At 41.9% G+C, this 25623-nt stretch overlaps 1 protein-coding gene across 2 annotated transcripts in view; it reads left to right on the forward strand.

Annotated features, from left to right (window-relative positions):
• Positions 1–2401: 2401 nt before the first annotated feature.
• LOC306916492 (kelch-like protein 23) overlaps positions 2402–25623 on the forward strand; it is a 119211-nt gene continuing 95989 nt past the window's right edge. Inside the window, exon 1 of one of the 2 annotated variants that reach the window (XM_079494378.1) lies at positions 2402–2522. The gene's annotated coding sequence lies outside the window, so the exon portion shown is untranslated. Of the gene's footprint in view, positions 2527–25623 lie in introns of both variants that reach the window. The other variant, XM_079494377.1, reaches the window with a different exon arrangement.

Consider the following 25623-nt stretch of genomic DNA (forward strand, 5'->3'; position numbering starts at 1 on the left):
TTAGAGAAATGTATAGAGATTTCTTTATTATTTACTATAGTTCTATAGATCCCAGGAAATTATATCTGGCCACAAAAGATCAAGGGATCTACTGGGGTGAAGTAGGATGTGCCAAACTAACATATTGAGCCTACAACACACAGTATGGCATTGTGGCCAGATGTAATTTCCTGCTGGGGTCTAGTAGGACTAAATATGAATAAAGAAATCACCATTGATTGATTGAAATATGTATTAACAGTTTGCAGAATTACAGTACATTTCAAGCACAACTCAATACAAAGACTGTTAACTGTGAGTGGACGACCCAATAAAGCATTACACTTGTTTACAAGAGGGTCCACCATGTTCAATTCATCAAAACATTTAGAGACGTACAAATAGACATTTCTATATAGCCAAAGACCAGAACAGGAATTAATCATAAAGGAGGTCAAAAAGGGAAAAGAAACATATACAGTGAGGGGGAAAAGGGGTGGGTGGTGGGGATTCAGATTTTACGGGGGCCAGTTTCGAATTGCAGCCGTTTCTAGTCCTGAAAAGTTGCAATGCGAAAATGGAAGCCATCGTTCTCATAATAATGAAAATCTAAACATTTTTGTAAAAATACAATCTTGTTTAAAAAATAATCTGCCTAAGGATGATGTCACTGGAAGACGGTTTCTAAACTGCCCACAGCCCTCCTATGAGACACAGACTGAGTAGAAAAAAATTGTGCCATTTTATCATGATTATTAGTGAGGACCTATTATGAAATGGTCCTTTAATAGCTCTAGAATGTCTGTGATATCATCTTACATACATTTCATGTATTCCAAATACACAGCCATAGATCGGTCCCAGACGGTTAGCAGACTGACCATGTCTGCATTTAAACAACACACGCAGTACAAACTGCATGTGTACCTACTACTAATTAAACCAGTAATTAATTGGCCTTATATTTTTAGACTAATCGTGTAGTCTGTTACAAAATACATGTGTAGGCCTACACGTTTCAAAATAATATTGACATTTTAGCTTGCAGCCCTTGGACTTTTGGAATTTTGCCGATTGGTCCCTGAGCCATCTTAAAGGACCACTTCACCACTTTTCAACATCTCTTCATATAATTGGTCCTCACTAATGTTCATGATAAAACACCACCATTTTTTCCTACTCAGTCTGTGTCTCATAGGAGGGCTTTGGGCAGTTCGGACACCCGTCCACTATCATTAGGCAGATTTTTTTTAAACAAGATTTGTTTTAAAATATATTTAGATTTGTATTATCGTGAGAACGATGGCTTCAACTTTTGCATTGCAACTTTTCAGGAAAAGAAAGCATGCCGTTTCTATAGAGCTCCGAAGTCTGACGTCACTTTCAGTAGAGGGCGTCAATCTCCAGGTTCATGTATTTGTTTTTTGCATTGAGATCCCCAAACGGCGATTTTAGGTCGCTTCATATAAGAACTGTGTTTGAAAAATAAACCGACCACCTCGGCGTTTCTGTCAGGGGAGTGGCTGTGCGTCGTTAATGATGTCCATTCATATTTGATACAGCCAGTTTCTAGAGAAAATGGAATTAATGTGACCGCAAAAGCCTTGAAACTACATATGAATGCAATGTCGCTGAGCATATACGTCACGCCCAGCTGTCAACATATTGCGTTCCTGAGATTCCTCGTTGACGTAAGCTCAGCTGGTGATGACTCGACTCGTACTAACCACGATACATTATATATCAATAAAATAAAAATAAACGTAATTAACGTTCAGTTTCTGTTGAGCGACGGGCTGCGGGCAGAAGCAGCCTACCCGGAAATGTAGTCTCTGGGTTGTTTGGCTCGTTTCTAACGCTTATTTTGTTACTCTTTGGGTATATTTGTACATTTCCACCTTCAGTTGATGCTTCATATCCATATGAGTGAAAAGGCCGGGGTGATCGGTTTATTTTTCAAACACAGTTCTTATATGAGGCGATCTAAAATCCCCCTATGGAGAGTAAAATGCTTATAAAAACATACATGAACCATGGCGCTCACTGCCCTCTACTGGTAGTAGAGGGCAGTGACGTCAGGACTTCGGTGCTCTATTAGCTTGGATTCACCATCGATGATGTCACTGGTGGACGGGTTTCTGAACTGCCCACAGCCTTCCTATGAGACACAGACTGAGTAGGAAAAAATGGTGGTATTTTATCATGAACATTAGTTAGGACCAATTATAGGAAGAGAAGTTGAAAAGTGGTGAAGTGGTCCTTTAAGTTGAGTAGCCCTGCATAAACACATTGATTAATATTTTTGTAATTTTAAAATCTTTATATTAAATGTACTGTATGTTAATGTTTGACATATGTACTGAAAGCCTTTAATATCTTTCTTTTTGTGATTCCTTCTGGGAGCAGTAGATCAATGCGCAGCTCCTTCTGCTGGTGGAGTGAATCATTCACGTGTGCAATTGTCGTTTTATTCATGGCACCTGCGTCTTTTCTGCTACAGTTCAGGGAGCGAGCAGTCGAGCACACTTCATTATTTTACTGACGTGAGTGAGTTAAACCTTTATATTATGTATTCTTTATCTGGCTGTTCTCCTACGTTATTGTTTGACAAAAGTCAAAAAGTTGTGGATCACTGTTTATTCTGTTCGTCGTTTGACAACATGCGAAGAGTTGTGTGCAGTCTAGTGTCTGTTGTGTAATGCTGTGTTGTGATGTAGGGCGGCTACTTCAGTTGATGAACATTGTTTTAATCATGTTTACATAAATTATATCCATATATTACGTTTGTTTACTTAGAGTGTCTGTGTTTATAGACATCATTGTTTTGTAGCCTACTCACCATCATTGCAAGTGCAACTGTAAGGAAAGCTTGAATTATCCTTTCTGTCTGCAATAGTTTGTTTCATAAAAATCCAACGTACAACGTACATCCAAGACATGAAACCAAACTGTCTGTAGGCCTATCTGTTAACGGTCATATAGCCAATATTAACTTAATCAATGTGTGTTGGCTCTGGTCTAGCTCCTTTCGGAACCCTACGTTAAAGTTTCTGACATTTTGATGACTTTATGTAGGGTTCCTTATCACCGGATTCAAGCGACATGGGATGCAATCTGATTTCCCCTGACTTACCCCTGTGCTGCGGTGTGGGTGTCACGCTGACATATTCCAAAAGAAGCATATGAACGCTATAGGATACAACGAACCCTCTCACCCCCCCCCCCCCGAACGGCACAGAAGCCGTTAAGTATTTTTAATGTTTGTACGACCGTTTGGCAGCTCTGAAATTCTCTCTTCGGTCCCTCCTTGTTGACATCTCGGTTGGCTAGCTGCGCCTACGAGGCGCGTAGGGAGGCGCAGCTAGCCAACCGAGAGGCTGGAGGCGGTACAATGGGATGTCAACAAGAGAGAATTTCAGAGCTGCCAAAACGGTCGTACAAACATTAAAAATACTTAACGGCTTCTGAGCCGTTCGCGGGGGGGGTGAGAGGGTTCGTTGTCTCCTATAGCGTTCATATGGTTCTTTTGGAATATGTCAGCGTGACACCCACACCGCAGCAGAGGGGTAAATCAGGGAAAGTCAGATTTCATCCCATGTCGCTTGAAGCCGGAGATACCGGACCCTACGTGGTAGGTCCAAAGGAGCTCAACCCGGGGGGTCCGGAGACGGGCTAGCTCTGGTCTCTACAGGCTATATTTCAGAACACCATTTATGCTGTCTGTTATTGAGCTGGTTTGTTTTCCTGGTAGGCTATAGCAGTGGTTCTCAATTATTTTTCATGTCAAGGACCCCCAGCCCCAGGTTGATATGTATTTGGCCAGGGACCTCCTACATGGTTTGTGGTGTTAAAATGTTTAGAGTTTTTATAGCAGATCTACAAGCTCACATTGTGACACGTAGCTATGTTGTGTATATTCAGTAGGGTTAAGTGATGCAATACACTTGTAGGGCCCGAGCACTGCACAGTAGTGCAAAGCCCTATTGAAATCACAATGATTATTATTCTTTATTCCCGTGTACGTGAAACTTGTGAAAAGTTGTGAAACTTTGCACACATCCCAAGAGGCGAAAGATTACGTATTTTAATCGTAAAATTGAGGGCGTTGCCTAATGGCTCAATAGTGCCTCCTACAAAAGTTTGTGCTTGAAGCCCCACAATATGGTTTCACCTAGCCCCTCTCGGAACCCTCGTAAAAGGTTTCTGACATTTGGATGTTTACCTTTTACGGAGGGTCCCTTCTCAGTTGTCGCTCGCAACATGGCGATTCTGGGATACACACGGACTTGGCCTCGCATATGTCCTTGCTGCGCTATTTGAGTGATGGTTATACGTCTCTAAAGAAGCATATATCAGCAATAGGAGACACCGGAGACAACGGAAACCTCAGCGAACGGCGCAGAAGCCGTTAAGTATTTTAAATCTTTGTTAGACCGTTTTGGCAGCTCTGAAATTCCCTCTTCCTCACTTCCCATATCCCGCCTCCCTGGCTAGCTGCACGTCCTAGTTACTGCCTCTGATTGGCCGACCGCATACATGCAGGATGTTTTTCAGAGCTGCTAAAACGGTCTAACAAAAAAATACTTAACCTCAGCCGTTCGCTGAGGTTTCCGTTGTCTCCGTTGTCTCCTATTGCCGATGTATGCTTCTTTAGAGACATATAACCATCACTCAAATAGCGCAGCATGGACATATGCGAGGCCAAGTCTGTGTGTATCCCAGAATCGCCATGTTGCGGGCGACAACTGAGAAGGAACCCTCCGTAAAAGGTAAACATCCAAATGTCAGAAACCTTTTACGATGGTTCCGAGAGGGGCTAGGTTTCACCTACATGTATGGAAATTGGTACACACCTGTCCTGCATCATGTCCCGACTTAGCCCTAGACTGTCTCTGCAGTATTCCACATACAGGAGCCATAGATCGGTTGCACCCGCTCCTGGTAAAAATGAAACATGCGCGGCATAAATGTGATAAATGCTCCGTTTGTACTCGCCCATTAAATAATTCCAATGACGTGGAGTGAGTTATTGTCCTGTAGTTTCACAGATCGTAGTGCTGAACATACATAACCAGGAGCTAGTGGCGTCCTTCAGAGTGACCACAGGGACCAGTAACACCACAGCTAACAAGTCCATCAGGTCTGCGCGCCAGGGCAGGTGAGTGATATATATATCGATTATACGTTTATTCAAAACAATGACCATGTTGCACAAATACAATAAAACGCTTTCAGGCCCACAGAGCTCTTTAAATTAAAATAAAATGTCTAAACATCCTATTTAGCCGGGGAGCCACAGGCCCAAAATTGGACAGAACCTGTGATGTCATTCCATACTTTTTATTTGTGTTTTTGAGTGGTGCAACCACTCCCTTACGGAGCTATGTGGGTGGCTGGGTAGCTGGGTGGCTGGCTGGCTGGGTATGAGCACGAAAACAACATGGTTGTTTTTCACCACCTGTGCGCAACCTAACGCACACACAAACACACACGCACATATTAACTGTATGATGCTTACAGTACAGTACAGTAGAGGGTACAGTAAAGGGACTGCCGCACGGTAACTGTCATTTCTCTACCGTTTCGGACGCGGGGCGTCTCGCCGGAACCCCCCCCCCCCAAAAAAAAACCCACACGGAGTTGCACCACTCACTTCACACAGGTGTGATTTTTTTCTATTCATTTGGTCATTAAGGTCCACAGAATGAGAGGCAATGTGACATGTCAAACTAGAGGGTTTTCATGATTCTGAATCCATTCCAAGCATTAGTTTTGCGCGAAAAACACTCCTTGACCTAAAAACGGCCATAGCTGTAATCACAAATGTGATGAGGTCAGCACAAATGTGATGAGGTCAGCTCATTTGGGCACATTTTGGCAAGTGGCTATGGCCGAATTTAGGCCAAGGAGTTTTGTTCTTGCAAAATTATTGCTTGGAATGGATTCAGAAGCATGAAAACACCCTAGTTTGACATGTCACAATTGTCACATGCTACTTAAAGCATGATGGAATTTGGAAAATGTTGCCTTATATTGGTTGTCTATGGTGTGGTATACAAAAATGGCCATAACTTGTTTTCGCATTGTTTCCGGCAGAGCAGACCTCTCATTCTGTGGACCTTAACACTTTGATTGCTGGAAGATCTCAACAGGCCTATTTGGATGTTGCTGCCATTTAACATTGCACAAAGGCCTTGTTCGGGGGCCCACAGTAAAATGTTCTCTTATAGCGAGAATCACACGCCTACATCAAAAGAAAGCTGAACTTGTCCACTTCAATTAAAAAAATACATTTTGATTTTACCATGTTCCATTCTGGAGATATTGACCTTTTTGCAACACCTGCATTTGCCTGGAAGTGGTTATCTTGAACAGCGAGCAGAGTTATGGATGGTTTAAAGTCAGAGACATTGACAGGCAGATATAAAATTGAACCCAATAAATATCCTATACATCCTATACACCGAATGAAAGCCCTGAATGTGTACTTTTACGAGGAAAACAGTAAACATTGATCCCATCTACAGTTAGACAGTAATTGGTTATTGAATGCAGCTTGTGCCCACCAGATAACTTCAGAGAAGACATGGACGTGAACTCCTCAATATTCACAAAATAAGGCCTATAGCGACATATAAATACTATATACCGTATGAAACAGAAGACTCTCTGCTTTCATAAGGAAAAAAATTGTACTGTAATAATACAAAAATCACACCCCTGTGAAGTGAGCAGTGCAACTCTACTTCTCTACTTATTCACTACAGCTCGCTATATACGGACTGAGACAGAAAGTCATGTAAAGCTTTTATTTACAGTTTGGTCTGTAAACTTCTACTGTAATAATAAAAATCACACCCCTGTGAAGTGAGCGGTCAAACTCTGTTCTCTACAGCTCGCTATATACGGACTGAGGCAGAAAGTCATGTAAACCTTTTATTTACAGTTTGGTCTGTAAACTTCTACTGTAATAATAAAAATCACACCCCTGTGAAGTGAGCGGTGCAACTGTTCTCTACCATTGCACCGCGCAACTGTAGAGAACAGTTGCACCGCTCACTTCACAGGGGTGTGATTTTTATTATTACAGTAGAATTTTACAGACCAAACTGTAAATAAAAGGTTTACATGACTTTCTGTCTCAGTCCGTATATAGCGAGCTGTAGTGAATAAGTACAGACCAGTTGCAACGCTCACTTCACAGGGGTGTGATTTTTATTATTACAGTAGAAGTTTACAGACCAAACTGTAAATAAAAGGTTTACATGACTTTCTGCCTCAGTCCGTATATAGCGAGCTGTATTGAATAAGCAGAGAACAGAATATGGGACAGAGTTGCACCACTCACTTCACATGGGTGTGATTTTTATTATTACTACAGTAGAAGTTTTTTTCTTATGAAAGCAGAGAGTCTTCTGTTTCATACGGTATATAGTATTTATATGTCGCTATAGGCCTTATTTTGTGAATATTGAGTTCGGGTCCATGTCTTCTCTGCAGTTATATCTGGTGGGCGCAATGTGCATCCACCCAGTATCCAATTTATGACAAACTGTACATGGGATCAATGTTTACTCTTTTCCTCGTAAAAGTACACATTCAGGGCTTTCATTCGATGTATAGGATGTATAGCATATTTATTGTGTTTATTGTTATATCTGCCTGTCAATGTCTGACTATAAACCTTCATAACTATGCTTTCTTTTTGATGATGATGATGATTGCCGCCTCGCCTAATCTATCTCACTGCTTTCATTGTTTTGATCGCAGTAACATTGGGGGGGGGGGGGGGGTCATGGGCACATTGGGCAGCAAAAGTCTTGATCCGTACGGCTATAAAAAGTCCCATTCCACCGTTCGGTTCAGAACTATAGTATAACGGTGAGACGCGTTGTCATCAGCTGATTTTGTTTTTCAAGCTAGTGTAGGGGAACATGCCTGGGCATGCTAGCCTGGCACGGCCAGACTCATAGCGAGGGTTCACTGATGTTTCCTCCGGGGAAGAATCTTCAGTGAATCCCCGCTATGAGGCTGGCCAAGCCAGGCTATGGGCATGCAGCTTGGGGGCGATGGAGGGAAAAAAAAGCGTCACCCGGCTGTGATGTCGACGAGAAGGAAAAAATTACTTCCACAGATGACAACACCACGGTTTAGGTCGCGGAAAAGTTCGTTATACATTACACCCGGGTCGATTACGTCCCCGACGCGTTCATTGCGGTCTTATCACTACAATTATAATGAATAAAAAAGCGTTACAATCACACGTCTGAGCGATCTCCGATTATGACGGCTCTGCATGGCGATACGTGATCCACCAACGGAACACTGTCTTGTCGTGGCGGCCCCTCGATACTGTGGTTAGTTCGTAGTATTGTAGGCTCGGGGATCGTTTGGTCGCTACAGTATGAAGAAGGAAACATGCATCTGTCCATGTGTGTTGCAGACGTTGCATTGCAATGCCGATCTGGTGCATATGTGTTCAGGCAGCGTTCCGTTCAGCGTTCGTCATGTTTTTTTCCGAGAGACAGAGGAGAGCATGTACCCCCTCGCAAGATCCTCCTCCTGGAGAAACAGGAGGGGAGGGGGGAATCAAATGTCCGAGGTGGAAAGCCTGGTGAGGCGAGGTTAGGTGAAATTTGATTCTTTTCAAACACAGACTAGATCGGCATGGGCGCAGCCATTACACTGGCTTCTACACGTAAAGCGGCCCGCCCTCCTGTTTTCAGGAGGGGAGGGGTTTTTTTTCTTTTTGTTTTTTTTTCTGATCACGTGAGCTGGACTAAGCAGCAATGATAGGGCGATGGTTCTTCATTGTCCGGGTGGGTAAAAAGATGAATGAAAGTATGCTATAAAAAAGTGATTGAAACGTATTGATACGTGATCCGCACCCGACGTTTGATTAATTGATAACGTATTGATACGCGATTCGCGTCGGCTGTGTTAATGACCAAATTAATAGAAAAAACACAAATAAAAAGTACGGCATGACATCACAGGTTAATCCTTAACCGTTGAGCTTTTGGGCCTGTGGCTCCCCGGCTAATTGCTAACAAGGGGTCTGGGAAGGGAGTGCATTGCAACCTGCAAGGGTGGCTTTGATAACATAAAACAGAGGTATGTTTGTCAACACTGCGTCACCCAGATAATTCATGCCGCTTATTGCCGTATCCATACAGCAGCCTCTCGATCGATTCACCTATCGTCTGGATGTTCAATCAATATATTGCCATATCGATTAATTGAATGCACCACTAATATGGAGCCGGCCAGCAACTCTACATCTTACCTCAAACCCTTAGATCTCCATATATGGAGCTGACCTGTTCCGACATTCCATATGTTGATCTGACCTAATCAAACCCTGTACACAAGGTACACTCCATATATGGCCAGTACAGAATTCATTCCATGTGTTGATCTGACCCCCCCATGCGAAAGCGCCAGCACTCACCCAGCAGTCTGCCGTCACCCAGGCGGATGCGTGCACGCAACCTCTCCCTTTTAGGGCGAGGTCGCTTCTCTCCCTCAGGGAATCTTACTGGTGGAACACTTGATGGAACCATATTTACCATTATTGAGTGCATTTGATACCATTTGTGCACACTAACTTGTGGGGGTCCGTGGCCTAATTCTAAACTGAAGAGTCCTTATAACATTTTTTGTTTCTGGTGTGTCCCATGAAGTCTGCTCCGGTTCTGTTGACGTTATCGGACTCAACACGTGGTTCTTCCTGTCGACGACGACTCTGACCTCAACGTAGTAGCGGCCTTGGACAGGCGTGGCAAGTACATTACACCGGCAACGCCAAGAGAAAGGTGAGGGCTGTGTTTTTTTTAGCTAGTATTATCTTTTCATATTTATTTGCCACATTATGAAATTGTATGGTTAAAATGGTTAAAATCTAAAATGACACAGATGCTTTCCCAGTCAAAACCCATTTAGAGATGAGATCCGGATTTCTGTCAGTGGTTCTCAAACCTTTTCATGCCAAAATTATGTATTTAGCCGCCATCTCAAAATATTTTCTTCCAGGGAAGCAAAGATTTGAGTTACAAGATGACACGGATGCGTTCTAGGTCTTAAAAAAATATATATCTATATTGTTTGTTATATATATATATTTTTTTTTAGGTTTTAGCAGATGGACACTGCGCTCACTTACTACCTGGACTACATGTTGTCTCAGTAAGACAGCCCCCCCCCCCCCTATCCACAAGGAGGAGGAGTGTACCAAAGAATTATGGAAAGTGTAGTCCAGGAAGGAAGTGAGCCCAGTGTTCTGCTAAAATATCTAAAAGCACATAGCCTATTACACACACAAAGACCCCAGGAAAGTGTTCTAATTCTTCTAAACATCATTAACATTTTTCTTTGCAAAAAGGGTGAAGTGTCTCTTTTATGCGTTGGGTTAAGGACAAGTGTACCTAATGTGGCCAGTGAGTGACTTGTCTGATCTCATTGTGTTGTGTGTAGATTCTGGTGTTGACCATACACACTCAGGAGCTGGTGCAGGCGTCCTTCAGACTGACCACAGGGACCAGAAACGCCACAGAGTCAATCAGACCAGTTAATTTGATCTTTTTTGGTCCATCGAGTTTGCACGCAAGGGCAGGTGAGTGACACGTGAAGAACTGGAGACAAAATGTTTGCCATAAAATCCACTAGGCGTCCTGTGCGACTGTTGATCTGTTAACCCATTCTGAACACCCCATGCGACCGTTATCACACCTTTCAATAGGGCCAGTATGGCCGTTATCACACCTTTCAATAGGGCCAGTATGGCCATACTGGCATACTCGCTGTCTCAGTATGTCATTATCACCTATTGTGACGGGTGATGATGTCACTGATGTCCTGACGGAGGCGCGCCGTGTCTGGTGGCCTTGAGCCACGTGAGGCACCGCCGAGCGAGTCGCCTTGCCGAGCGTTGCGAAGGCCACCAGACCCGACTCGGCGCCGTCCGAGTTACGTCCCGATAGGCAGAGAATAGTATATATTAGTAGTCCCTAGTTTCCATGCACCCACAATAGTTGGAAATGACCTGTCCACTAGGGGGAAACCTTGACCAGGCTATGTTCAGAAAGGTGTGATACCCTGTTGAAAGGTGTGATAATGGTCGAATCGGCTGTTCTGAAAGGGAATCTACAAGCTCATATCATATCATATAGCACGGCACAGAGTGTCACACTATGAGCTTGTAGATCTGCTATTTTTGAATAATCGTGGAAATGACAAATCTTTGTTTCTGGGGAGTCCCTGGAACAACATATTTTGAGATGGGGGTCGGCGGTCAAATTCATATCATTTTTGGGGTCCTTGACATGAAGTAGTTTCAGAACCACTGATATAGAAACATCGTTTTTTCAGAAAACTCAGGATTTAGAAGACATTTGTAGAATCGACCTCACGTCTAAATGGGTTAATGTACCCCCTGCAGTTGTTAAATCATTAAGTGGTCAAATCTTTATTTCACCATTTAAATGTTTTGGTGCCAAGCCACACTAATGGGAAAGTCAAAATATTCCATGGCGCTTATTATCAGCGTGAGATGAGTGTTGAATGTCTGGCAACCATTAAACAACCCAGCTAAGTCCTGCCCTATGCGGGAGCTAACTATCTCCGTAGACAACGCCCTGGTAAAGTCTGTCCCGACAGCCAGGAACCTTGGTGTTGTCCTGGACAGTCAGCTCTCGTTCAAAACACACATCACAGCTGTAACGCGATCCTGTAGGTTTACACTCTATAACATACGACGAATTAGACCGTTCCTCACCCAGGAGTCAGCCCAGCTCCTAATCCAGACAACAGTCTTGTCAAAACTTGACTATTGTAACTCCCTCCTTTCTGGCCTACCGGCATGTGCACTTAAGCCCCTCCAACTGATCCAAAATGCCGCAGCTCGCTTGGTCTTCAACCAGCCAAAATTCTCACACGTCTCCCCCCTTCTCCGCTCCCTCCAACCCACCTCTTCAGACTCCACCATGGCCCGTAGCACTTGCCCTAGCCTAACCCCTTAGATAGCACTTCATGTAGACTTAGATAGTATTTTAAACAGACTTATAGCTTGTTACGTAGACGGCACTAGAATTGCATTTTATGTAGTCATAGCACTTTATAGTACACATGTATAATATATAATATAGTATAGTATGTATAGTTTACATAGATACTCCACTGTTATGTTCTTAGTTTACGCATTATTCATGATAACTACTTTTTATATATGTGATGTATGCCATGCTTTTGTTATTGCTTGATGTAAATCGCTCTGGATTAAGAGCGTCTGCTAAATGCCTAAATTGTAACAACAACGTTCTGAAAACAATAATAAACCAACCAGTGGTGATATTGTTAAGCCTTAAAGCCTGGCAGGCAATGTATGTCGATGTGTGCATGTTCTGCGAGATTTACTATGTGGTACAGCGGTGTTGTGTGCCGAAAACAGACACCGCCGTACGACGCAGCATCGGCTGAGCCGAGTCAAGACATCCTAACTTTATTGGCGAGGCGGGTTGCGGCGGGTTAAATAATGTTTAATGGGATTTCACTGTTTTTAGCAGTGAGCCCAGTGTCTCTGATGTCATGGACACTGGGCTCACTTCCTTCCAGGAGTACAATTTCCATAATGTTTTGGTGCACTGCTCCTCCTTGTGGATAGGGGGAGGGCTGTCTTACTGAGACATGTAGTCCAGGAAGTAACACAAACACTGCTGCCTGGTGGACGGCAGAGCCAACGCTAGACTGCTGAGCCGGACTGCCGGTCGTTTTACTGTGTTGCACGCTGGATGCACATCCAGTTTGGGCGGCCATCTTAGATCATCTTAGATGATCTTAGATGACCTCCGAACATCGCGCGTTATATCTAAACCATGGAGAGCTCCGTAGCTTTTGAGTTATTCAGCTTTTTAGTCAGCCTGTATAAAGGGAGGTGAACGGCACTGCGCATGCGCGAAACCGGCCTAGTATCGCTGCAGAAGGAAAGGCCAAGCAAAAAAGAAAAAAAAAGAAATCGGCGATCCGTTTTGATATCAATAATAAAGCTTATATGACAGAACCTTCCGCCAGGAGCAGTTGCAGGTTGGATTCTATATGTCGGAATGTTCCTTCACGTGTTGTGAATCGGGTAAGTGAGCCCAGTGTCCATGACATCAGAGACACTGGGCTCACTGCTAAAATCTCTAAAACCACATATTACACACATAAAGACCCCCAGGAAAGTGTTCTACATCTAAACGTCATTAAAATAACAACATAACATCATAACACCCTTTTTTGCAAAAAGGGTGAAGTTTCCCTTTAACTCATTTATGTAGACCTGAGGACAATTCTACAAATCCTGACAGTTTTCTGAAAAAAACATGTTTCTATGTCAGTGATTCTCAAACTATTTAATGTCAAGGACCCCTAGAATTATATGTAATTGGCCGCCGACCCCCATCTGAAAATATGTTGTTCCAGGGACCCTGCAGACGCAAAGATTTGAGTTAAAAACGCTCGCTCTGAAAGAATATATATTCAAAATTTGAGTTAAAAACGCTCGCTCTGAAAGAATATATATTCAAAGATTTGAGTTAAAAACGCTCGCTCTGAAAGAATATATATATTCAAAGATTTGAGCCATATTTTCACGATTTTTCAAAAATAGATAACAAGTAAACGATCATTGCTATATGTGACATTTTCTTTCATCCCCTCCTACTGTTCTGCAGGCTTGGCTGAAATGGCCAAAATATTCCACGACCCCAAACATGCCGCCATGGTATTGGAGGGGATGAACATGATGCGGCTCGACTCAAATTCGTGCGATGTGATATTGTGCTGTGGAGGCACAGAGCTGCCCTGTCACCGGCGGCTCCTGTCTTCATTCAGCTCATATTTTAATGTAAATGGATTTCACGTGAGCCAAACATCATGTGATATCATTTAATTGTTGACACAATGTATATAAGAAAGGCCTAAGTCATGATCACTATACGCCAACCATTCATCTTTTCAACTTTCACAGAATATGTTCAAGAAAGCAAAGATCTCACCTAATTGACTAATTGACCCTGAAATGCTGAACGCATTGGTTTGTTATGGATACTCATCAAGACTATCCATAACGTCAGAAAATGTTAAGGTAATGTATTTCCATCATGAAACTATTGTGTTTTTGAATCTCAGTCTCGGGTCTTAAAGCGGCACTATGTAGTTTAGGTTTAGTTTGTATTCGAAAGAAAAAAGTATTCGTACATTTTGTAATGTGTGCACTTGTAAAACATAACTTGTTTGTAGCTCTTTTTTTTGTGTGTTTGAAAAAACATGCTTTTACAGATGCAAGATGTTTTTTTTGTTCCCCAAAAAATTACTGCCAAAAATTACATGATGTCTGAGAGCCAATCACGTGAGGCTTTTTCCACTACCCAATCAAAAAGCTCCAGAGGTCTGCCTGGCAACTGAGGTTGCCATGTTTGTCTGGGGCTGTGCTTTATAAGTTATACCAGTTAATGCGAATTCACTAATTCATTATTTTAGTAGCCTACTGGTATATTAAATAAAAAAGAAGGTAATACATAAGTGTAATAGTGTAGAATACTGTAATTAGTGTAATAGTGTAATAAGTGTAATAGTGTAATTAGGGTAATAGTGTAATAATGTACTTAGTGTAATAGTATAATAGTAACATAGTGTAATGGTGTAATAAGGGCAATAGTGTAGTAACCTGCAAAACCTGTCAGTCTGTGTCAGTCACATGACCATATATGGCCGTCAGACCATTACACGTCACATCACCATATGTTTGACGCTCCATATATGGCCATCTCTATAAAGATCACGACACTGACACTACATGGAGAAGACTGGATCATCAGCTAGATCTATATATATATATATGGAGCCGGCCAGCAATCCTAACCTGACTCCGCCAGATGGGGCAGCAGAGAGTACCCTGGGTTCTGTTGGAGTCAGGTTACAGCAATCCTACATCTGACCTCAAACCCTTAGATCTCCATATATGGAGCTTACCTGTTCTGACATTCCATGGTCCTCATTCACAACGGCGTTTACGCTCATAACGTTACGTAACGTGAGCGGAGCGTGAGCGGACAGGCATTTACGTGGATTCCCACATTACGTGGGAATTCATGAAGTTGAACGTGAACTTGACGGTGACGTTGTTTGGTCGGAAACTCCGCTATAAGCTGCGCCAGCTCTCATGGTCGTGTACTGCTTGCGTAGATTTATTCAGAAGGCTTTAGTCTTCATGCTGACTCAATTAAAAGTCCCCAAACCTCAGATAAAATATGTAGGCATGTGTCAACATTGGTCAGCACATAAAAAAAATTATAGCTTATATAAAAGCCAAGTATCACTTGTATGCCTAAATGCAAGCATTCTAGAGGCAGGTTAGCCTAGAGTCCCATACAGAAACTGCCCCTGCAAGCCCGACACCTTTTTATTTATTTATTAGGATATTTCTAGCATGCGCGATTGCGCTGCTCACTTGACAGCTTTCTACTCGCAGTGCAACGCGTTGTGAGCTTGTAGATCGGCTCTCCGGACTCGCGCTGCATGTTAAAAAACAAACTCACAATTATTATAAGAACATACACTTATCTGCATTCTGCACTGTACGAATCCAACGTTGTTTAGTGTAGTAATGCCTGCAGTAGGCCTATTGAAATTGTTTTGTTATGGAGCTCCTTTGAGTCACACTGTCGGTGTGTGTGTGTGTGTGGACAGTCCAATCTGGGTGAAATTCACATTGGAAAATGAATATAACGGCGAGCCTGGCCCGGACAGAACAGATTATTTCTATGGTTCACAGACATGCCGGTCTGACAGACAGACAGCAGTCACGAGGGCTAATTAGCCCTATAAAAATATAGAAGTCCACATTATTGCATCAGCGCGTGCAATTCGGCCAGTCATAGTTTGAAGCCAGTGCACCTTAATTAATTATAATATGGGGAACTTATAGCTAGGCTGTAGGCTACTACATTGATCTCATCATGAGATCAATCAAGTTTGGTGCCAAATGTCCCGTGAATCATTTTAATATGACGACATCATGAAATGAACCTGCACTTAGATCTGACAAAGAGGAGGCTACCCGCCGTATATGGTTGAAAATTTAAATAGCTATAGGCCTATGCCTACGTGTCCATGATCAGAACAAATCCATTCTCCACATGGCATTCAGACAGATGACAGTGAGATGATATTAATCTATTCCCCGCATGAATCAATGCAGCTCTGATAAAAATATCGGATATATGTTTTACCTCTGCAAAGGTGTGAGTGAGCAATTGTTCAATAGAAAAGAAAAGGCTTTATAATATAATTGCCAAGTATAGGCTAGCTTGCTGCCTTGGTCCCGAACTTAAATAAATAAATGGCCAAGCTGCATTTTATACCGTAAGTCAGCTTGCCATTGCTGTAGCGGTGCGGAGCAGCGTTCACCGTTTTGTAAGCTTGGGAAAATGATTTATATAGTTTAATGGTAGGCTATAGACAATATAAAGAATCACGCACAAATGTAATGGTATATGGATGTAAAAAAAGAGACTGCAGGTGGTGGTCGTCGCTCCGGCGCTTGACATGGTCAGATCATTTTCTTTTAATTTCCTGTCCTTTGATGGATTGAGTGTCAGTTTGTACAGTTTGTATGGTAGGCCTATAGTGGTATACTTTATACAATGGTGCAAAAACTTGTTTGTGGTCCTGTGGAATTAGGAAATTAATAGAGGGCTATATTCATGATATATCTGCACAGCACTGACTGACCACGGCAGTATAGCCTAATTTCTTTCCAGCAATCATTTTTATTTTAATTTGTGAAGCCACTATACTAGAAAATATCATTATTTTGTTGCATTCCGTCAGGAGGACCTCTATTTCGTTTGAGCTGTAAGGCCTATAGTTCTTTTTTGTTTTTTTTACTGCTGTCTGCTGAGTCATGCTTGACGCCTTTTATGGTGTGAAATGGGGCGTGGATCAATGCAAATGAAGTTATCCCCTGATTTTCCGATCATTTGGCACCCGCTCGCATTCACCTGCGTACCTCACAACATACACCTGCGTACCTGTGGTACACACCGCTCTTTGAATTGCACGGCAAAACAACGTTGCGTGATCGGACGGAATTTCCCGCATCTGTTTACGCTTCCGTTACGCTTCCGATACACTCTGGCGTATTTCTCCTTTGTGAATGAGGACCCATATGTTGATCCTCTCCCACCCGTCCATCCAATTCAGATGTCTCCATTTTGACTGATACCTGTCCATTAAACAGTCCCGAAAATTAAGGCCCAGCCCTACCTGGGCCCTCATCAAACCCTGTATACTCAAGACACTTCCCCCGCTGCCACCCTTAGATCTCCATATATGGAGTTGTTCTGATATTCTATATTTTAGTGTGTTTCGTGCAAAACTAATGTTTGGAATGGATTCAGAATCATGAAACCCCCCTAGTTTGACACATTACATGCTTCTTAAAGCATAATTAAATTACATTATTTCCTTGCCTTATAGGTTTATTATGGTACTTTGTATTATGGTACTTATAACATATTTTTTATGTTATTTGGATAACCCTAAGGATCTTAAAAAATCACACCCGTGTGAACTGAGTGGTGTAAGGTCTTATATAGCTTGTCTGACGTAATGAAATCACACCCGGGTGAACTGGGTGAACATAGCAACCATGCTCATTTTTTGAGCACAGACAGACTAACAAAGCCAGTTGTAGGAGTGGTTTACACCACTCAAAAATCTTGAACGATTACTTTTGCGAGTTCTTTTGGGTCACACTATTTTAGCATGACTGGCCTATGACCTCATCAAGCCCTGTACACAAGACTCCATATATATTCTCCATATGGCCAGTACAGAATTCATTCCATATGACGATACGGCAGTCTGTATTTTTTCCCAGTTTTTTCATGTGTTTATGAGGTGACAGTACGTCATTAGACCCCTTGGTGTAGTTATGTGCAATGATGTCTTCCCTATGTAATTAGGGTGTCTTCATGGAGGCTGAAACCTAAACGTGCCAATGAAAAAAAACAGTGATGGTAATATCATCCCTTCCCCTTTATCATACAACAGCTGTGGGAGCGGCTTCAGTTCAGTTGGATCACCACCCATCACCACCCACCAGGCAAACCAGGCATCCTTAATGAACTGGTGGGCGTGTCCACATAAAAATGACATTTTAACAAATACTTTAAACAAACTATAATACCCGATGATCATGTTTTAGGGTTGGGGTAAAATCATGGCACTCCATCTTTAAGGGTGGCAGCGGGGGCAGTGTCTTGAGCTTACAGGGTTTGATGAGGGCCCAGGTAGGGCCGAACCTTAATTTTCTGGCCTGTTGAGAACTCTAATTTTCGCCAGCTGCTGGGCGCGGCTGCACTAATAATTTTGGGGCGGGCCCGCCTAGAGTTTGAATGGACGGGTATCAGTCAAAAGGGAGACATCAAAGAGGAAGGGCGGGTGGGGAAGGATCAACATATGGAATTTCAGAACAAGTAGGCTCCATATATGGAGATCTAAGGGTTTGAGGTCAGATGTAGAGTTCCTGGCCAGCTCCATATATGCAGATCTAGCTGGTGATCCAGTCTTTTCCATGTATGGCTATCCATTGTTTGTCAGTGTCATGATCTTCATAATATGGAGATGGCAATATATGGAGCATTTACCATATATGGTGGCGTGACGTGTCATGAGGCATAATGGTCTGATGGCCATATATGGTGGCGTGACTGACGGACGGACTGGCAGGTTTTGCAGGTTTTCATAGTAACCTGTGACCTACAGTTGCAATTACACTATTACCCATATTACACTATTACCCTTAATACACTATACCACTATTACACTTATTACACTATTACACGTTTACACTATTACACTAATTACACTGACAGTATACACTATAAGCAGACGTGGACATCCGCCTCCCTAGATCTTCCCCATGATTTCACTACAATACACACGTACACGATGATTGTTATTGCTTATGCATTTTTTTGTGGGACATAATATATACAGTACAGTAAAAAAAAAGTTGCATTGCTGCTTTAATGGTTGAACAAACCTTTTGTTTATTTGGTCTAGGGCCTACTAGCAGCATCGAAATTTCTCAATATAGTTGCTGTTATCGATGCCTGCGAGCAATACCTGCCTGTAATGCCGACGGCAAACCCAGCCGGCGGCTCTATGGGTGGAGAAGGAGGAGGAGCCAATCCCATCAGAGTGGTACCTGCTGTGTCTGTTAGCCCCGCCTCTGGCTCAGGTATATTCTTTAACCACATAATCCGTTTTATTTGGGGGGAAAGTTATTGCAGGAAAATAGCCAAACGACAAGTTGACAACGTGACACACTTGTTGATCTGCTTTTCTCAGCGTAAGCTTTCCCCCACTATTTGTAACCATTAAATCAGGACGACCAGCGATGTGTTGCTTCAGGGCTAATTTCAAGGTGCACAAGGCACCATCTTGGATGTAATCTCGCGTCACCAGGTCTTCCACCTCGGAGGAAAGCCTGTTACAAAATTGCCGTGTGAACCGGTCTGGAGCGGATGATATCGTTACGTCATGTTGTAGTATTGTTTTGTAGTCATCAGGATGATATCGTTACGTCATGTTGTAGTATTGTTTTGTAGTCATCAGGATGATATCGTTACGTCATGTTGTAGTATTGTTTTGTAGTCATCGGGATGATATCGTTACGTCATTTTGTAGTCATCAGGATGATATCGTTACGTCATGTTGTAGTATTGTTTTGTAGTCATCAGGATGATATCGTTATGTCATGTTGTAGTATTGTTTTGTAGTCATCAGGCAGGAAGAATCATCAGTGGTGCACTCGGTTATGATATGATTAATGTTCCGTCCTGTGATTAATCTCCGTCCTGGGCGACAGGTGGGATTATTTGATAGGATGGAGACCTCCGTTTATGCCGCTCGGGGTGTTAACCAACATGAACTTTGTGTCCCTATTTTGGGCAATGTAGAAGTCCCATATTCAAAATCTACTCAAGTAAAAGTACAAAAGTATCTGCATCAAAATGTAGATAAAGTAAAATAAATAAAAGTACTCATATTGCAGAATGTCCCATTTCACAAGTTCAAAAAGTGTCCAAAATGTGTTGAAAATAGCCGATCTACAAGCTCACAATGTGTCGCATCGCGACGCATTGTGAGCTTGTAGATTGGCTATTTTCAAATGCACGAAATGCATAGGGTTGTACAGGGTTGAAGTGGATAATGTATTTTTTCTAATCATGAAGAGAAGACTTCTGCAAAGCCGGTTTGTTGCAGGTGCGTTGGCAACAATGCAGTAGACGTTGATGACCCGCACGCTTTGTTTTTGATGAGTGTGGGTCTCTCTCCATCTATGTTTTTGAATCTCCAAAGAAACTAGTAACTAAAGTTTTCAAATGATTGTAGCGGAGTAAAAGTACAATTGTGGGCTCTGAAATGTAGTGGAGTAGAAGTAAAAGTAAAAGTACTGAAAATTTGACATACACAAGTAAAGTACAAATATCTCAAAATTGTACTATATAGATAGATAGAATACTTTATTGGCAGTTTAAGAAAAATTACAGAAAATGACATCATTTTAAAAAACGCCAAATGGATTTAGTCACAAAAAAGCCTTCGCTTGTTTCCATTGTGGTCCACTTTGTAACATGAAACTATACACAAACATACTGTACAAACAAAACAACCATGGAACATATAATAAATAATCCTTATATATAAGGCTGGGAGCTATATACATAGGACAAGAGGTACCCTGAGAGAATAGTCCAGAGCATGGGAGATGGGCTATCCAGGGTCGGAAGCTAACTATGACCAGTTAGTGTGTAGATGGAGCCATGATTTCAGGTCTTTCCTAAATCTTGCAATAGAATTTAGTGATTTCACTACTACTTAAGTACCATTAGCTTTAGAAACGGGTAGATTCATTGGTACTCCTGAGGAGGACAGAGTATGTTTACTGTGTGATTTGAAAGAAATTGAAAATGAAATTCATTTTTTGTTTTACTGCCCATTATATGAAGAACTAAGACATGTATTATTTTGTAAAATGACAACCATCTGTGTTAACTTTTTCTGGTTAGAGGACTACGAAAAGTTGGAATTTTGTTTTAGGAAAGGTATTTTTGCTTTAGCAGACTTTTTATGCAAAGCGTGGGAAAAAAGGCAGAATGTTTTGTTTGTGTAAAAAAGAAAAAAAAAGAAAACTGTTTCCTGTACACAATGCAATACTGACGCAAGGATTTGTGGTGTGTCCTATAAGTCCATGTGGGCTGGGCGCCTTGGGTGCATGACACAATAATAAAGAATCTATCTATCTATCTATCTATAGTACTTAAGTAAATGTACTTAGTTACTTTACACCACTGTAATTAGGATTAGTTTTGTTGGTGTTTTATGAACTGGAGAAGATGCATATATCTGTTTTCTGTTTCTCACTCATTGTAGCTCACCGGCTTGCAGCCATGGACCACCAGAGGTAAGTGTTCACTGTATGTAGTCCTGCACAAAGTTTGCAGTCTGAAGGATTGTTGCAAATTAACAACTCATTCACTGCCAAAGACGTCTTTGGACGTCTGTTGATCCCAAAGCCCACACCGCCAAAGCTGCTTTGGACGCCTGTTGTGTGTTTTTAGCTGTTACGCTAGATGGCGCTCTTTGCTAACATATGAGTCACCATTTAATCCTCAGTCATAAAGGGAAACAGGAGATCAGAAATGTTTTCTCGCCGCGTTTATTTAGCTGTCCATTTTGGCATGCTATTTTCAATAACTAGAGAACTGAATGTCAATTGTGTTATTTTTTTCTGCCAGGGGTTGAATTTATTTGCTCTGTCAGTAAATTAATTTTACTACACACTGTTGTAATATCTAAGTACTGGACCCTCGTCTGGTTCTGACAGACAGGTAGTGTGTGCAGGCTGGGTGGTGTGTGACAATCCAGTTGAAGTATTCCTTTGGTACGGCGACTGCGGCGGCGGCGGGTACCCGGGAGAACAAATTAACGAGACACGAGACAGTATCACGCTAAGGTTCACAAAGTTTATTACACAAACAGGAAACATATATAGTGCTGGATCATAATGACGTGACAATAAGATATGAGACAGAAGAACGTGCCTACTGCAGCAAGGCTGACCTTGCAGCCTGACTAGATGTCTCTCGTAGCCTATCTATAAAGTATGCTACAGTACAGGCCGTACACAATACATATCAAGTACACTGTATCTCAAGTTCAAGTACATAGACTAAGATGTACTGTGCATGGGCTAATATCATAACACACACTATGTCAGTAAATTACTTTTATTACATGCCTCTCTCTCTCTCTCTCTCTCTCTCTCTCAGGGTAATGGAAATGACGGAAGAATACAAAGTCCCTGACAGGCTGGTGGGATTCAGTAAGTAATGACTTCTGACCTCACATAGTGTCATAGGCAGGTAGCCACTAGCCAGTTATCTCTCACTGTTCACTATATCACAGTGCCATAGTGTCATAAGCAGGTAGCCACTAGCCAGTTATCTCTCACTGTTCACTATATCACAGTGATATAGTGTCATATAGGCAGGTAGCCACTAGCCAGTTATCTCTCACTGTTCACTATATCATAGTGTCAGGCAGGTAGCCACTAGCCAGTTATCTCTCACTGTTTTGGTGTACAGTACGTTGTCATTGCACTAAGACGAAGGAATACAATCAATAATAACAGTGGAATGACCTACCTGGGGAGTTTGAGGAAGGCATTCCACAGGGTTGGGCCAGCAACTCCAGAACAACCTGACCATTAGAAAACATCTCTCTGTTGTTTCAGAGGACATAACAGCCATAACAGATTTACCAATACCAACATTTTTAGTTAATTGGCCAGATGTGAGGTCATCTGGTCGAGGTTGTTTCGCATAGAGGATGGCTTCGTGCTGTGGTGATATGCGAACTCACAGCAGCGCATCAAGCCTCCGATGTCCTCAATGCGAGACACGTTGGGGTGGCTGGCATGGGGGCTAACGTTGGTCTAGCCCCATATGGAACCTCTCCCTCCACTATTGCACACAATTCCATTCCATACGATAGCCGTATATAACCGGTGTCTTGATTGATTGATTCCTTTGGGTGAATTTGGGTTTGTTGTTGTCTGCTGACGGCACGCAATGCACTGCAGGTTCGTTGGTGCACCTGTCCTGTATGATCAGTCCGCCTGAAACTCGTCCAGTGAGAAATGTTCTGCGGTGAAAAAACTAATTTATCAAAATTAACACATTAAAGTCCCGGCCCTATTTTATAAAAATACAAAATAGTGGAAATTGTTGATCTTCTAGAAGCTTACAGCTTTTAGATCTTATTGACGATTATGCAAAAAATAATTGTGATTATCTCAAATAATTGCTATTAGCTGATTATGTAATAACTGTGACAGGCCTAATTTAGAATGGACGGGAGTCGAGTCTTTGATGCTAAAGTGCCATATTTGTTCCCACATACATTTCAGTTGAGTAGTCATTGTAGGCCATTGATAATCATTGTAGGCCATTGATAATCATTGTAGGCAATTACTAACTGGTAAAACCAGTATTGGGCAGCTTGAACTACAACTGGCCTGTGAACATAGGGCTGGGAAATTAACTGAAAAGATGTACCTGTAGTCACCGATAATCTTTTCTCATAATTAATAATCGAAAAGCAGTTATTTACTACATTTTAATGTCTAGACATCATAAAACATACTTGTATTCAAATGTATTAGTCTGATTAACCACTTCATTACTAACACTGCATACCTTGTTGTACAATGGTGGCATACGGAAATAGTGAAAATGGAAGATCTACAAGCTCAACGCATCGCAATGAAACACATTGTGAGCTCGTAGATGGCTATTATCACAATTTATAAAAGAATATATAATAATAATCGTAATCGAGACAAAGGTTTGAAATAACCGTGATATTGATTTGAAGTGCCATCCCTTTATGAACACATTTTGTCAGTTTTAGCATACAGCTAAGTGATGCTGATTCATTGGTGTACGTCCAAAACTTTTCAGGAAAGAGTATGTTGTGTTTTAGTCACATTCCTAAGCCAATAATTTGATAACCGGCTGCGCAGAGGCTGTGCTTCCGGTAGGACACGGACAGGAGACTCTTTGTATCTCCATAGGGAAAATGCTGGAAATGATTGGCTTGGGAATGTGACGGTGAAAAAAAAATACAAGTCTCCATGGGGTGAGTAATCAATATGTGACCCCACGCGATAGAGAGACTGCCATCGCGGGGGTGGCAACTGTTCAGGACAGCTGAAAAACTATTTTATTTTTCCTTTTTTATTTTTCTGTCTAAAATGATCTGAAGCTATATTATTATTCATGTAATGTTAGCGCAGGTCTGAAATAGATGTCAGAGCTTAACTCGGCATGTAAACATGACATAATTGTATTAATGTTTAAGTGTAATGATTTTATTGACCGGATTATCCGTAGTCCTCCAGCCGTTAGCTTAAATGTGCTAATATTATAAGCTAACTGCATTACTAAAGCCAATGTATTGCGGTAAATGCGGCATGTCCGCGGTAAATTACTTATAAAAGTGAGTCGCGTTATATTTACCTTAAATACCAGCCAAAGTACATTCCAAATAAACAATTATTTGCCACGTTATGTTGTTATATCAGTTTAATTAATAAAAAACATTACGTTTCTTCTTCGTTGGTATAAGGGGAAATGTTGAAACACTTCCGCATTTCTTCTTCTTTGTTTTTGTGAAATGTTGAGTGACGGCCTGAGATTGGCTAATTCCGTATGACGCAGGCGCCTGTGATTGGCTCTGGCTGTGTTTTACTTCCTTATTGTTCCTTATTTCAGCGACAGAAACAGCTGCCTGTGTGTGTGGCGTTTAATGAACATGGAAGCAGAAAACGAAAAGAACACGATGGACCCTGCTGCTAGACGCGATTTTATCGCTAAAAGAATTTGTACTCTACTTAACATGTTGAGGGCAGAAGGTTTGAGACCAAGCCATCAACTAGAATTGGACAAGGAGCTCGAGGAGTTTTTAGATATGGATGACGGTGATGTTGGAAGTCTGACAGAGGAAGATGACTCGGACGAAGAATCCAGTTTGCCAGGTGATATCGACGATGTTCGTGTATTTGAAAATGATGACACAGACTGTAACATTGTCACAGTGGAGGAAAATATCCACGAGGAGACATTAGCCAACGAGGTTGTCCATCCTATTAGAGACAATGAACTCAATAAAATCCGAAACTTCATGTGTAGATGCACAAAGCGCCGGGCAGATAAAGAGAACGATTCCGCACAGTCGTGTATGCTAAAGTTGGATCCATTAGATGTATATGACAGACGTCAGCAGATATCCATGTTGGCGGCAGACATGAGAGACATGCTGATTATGGGACATTATGATACTCACATAAGAACAACAGAGATGACTAGTAACAACAAAAAAACGCCAACCAAACGGAAGGCTCCATGGACAGAATACATCGTCAATGACATAAAAATCTGCAGGACAACGTACATGTTTATGCATTGGTAAGCTTGTAGATTTGCTATAGCTAATTTCATGTAGCCTATATGATATTTCATTGTATATTAA

The sequence above is a fragment of the Electrona antarctica genome (genome assembly GCF_951216825.1).
Source record: "Electrona antarctica genome assembly, chromosome: 23".
Classification (NCBI taxonomy): Eukaryota; Metazoa; Chordata; class Actinopteri; order Myctophiformes; family Myctophidae; genus Electrona; species Electrona antarctica.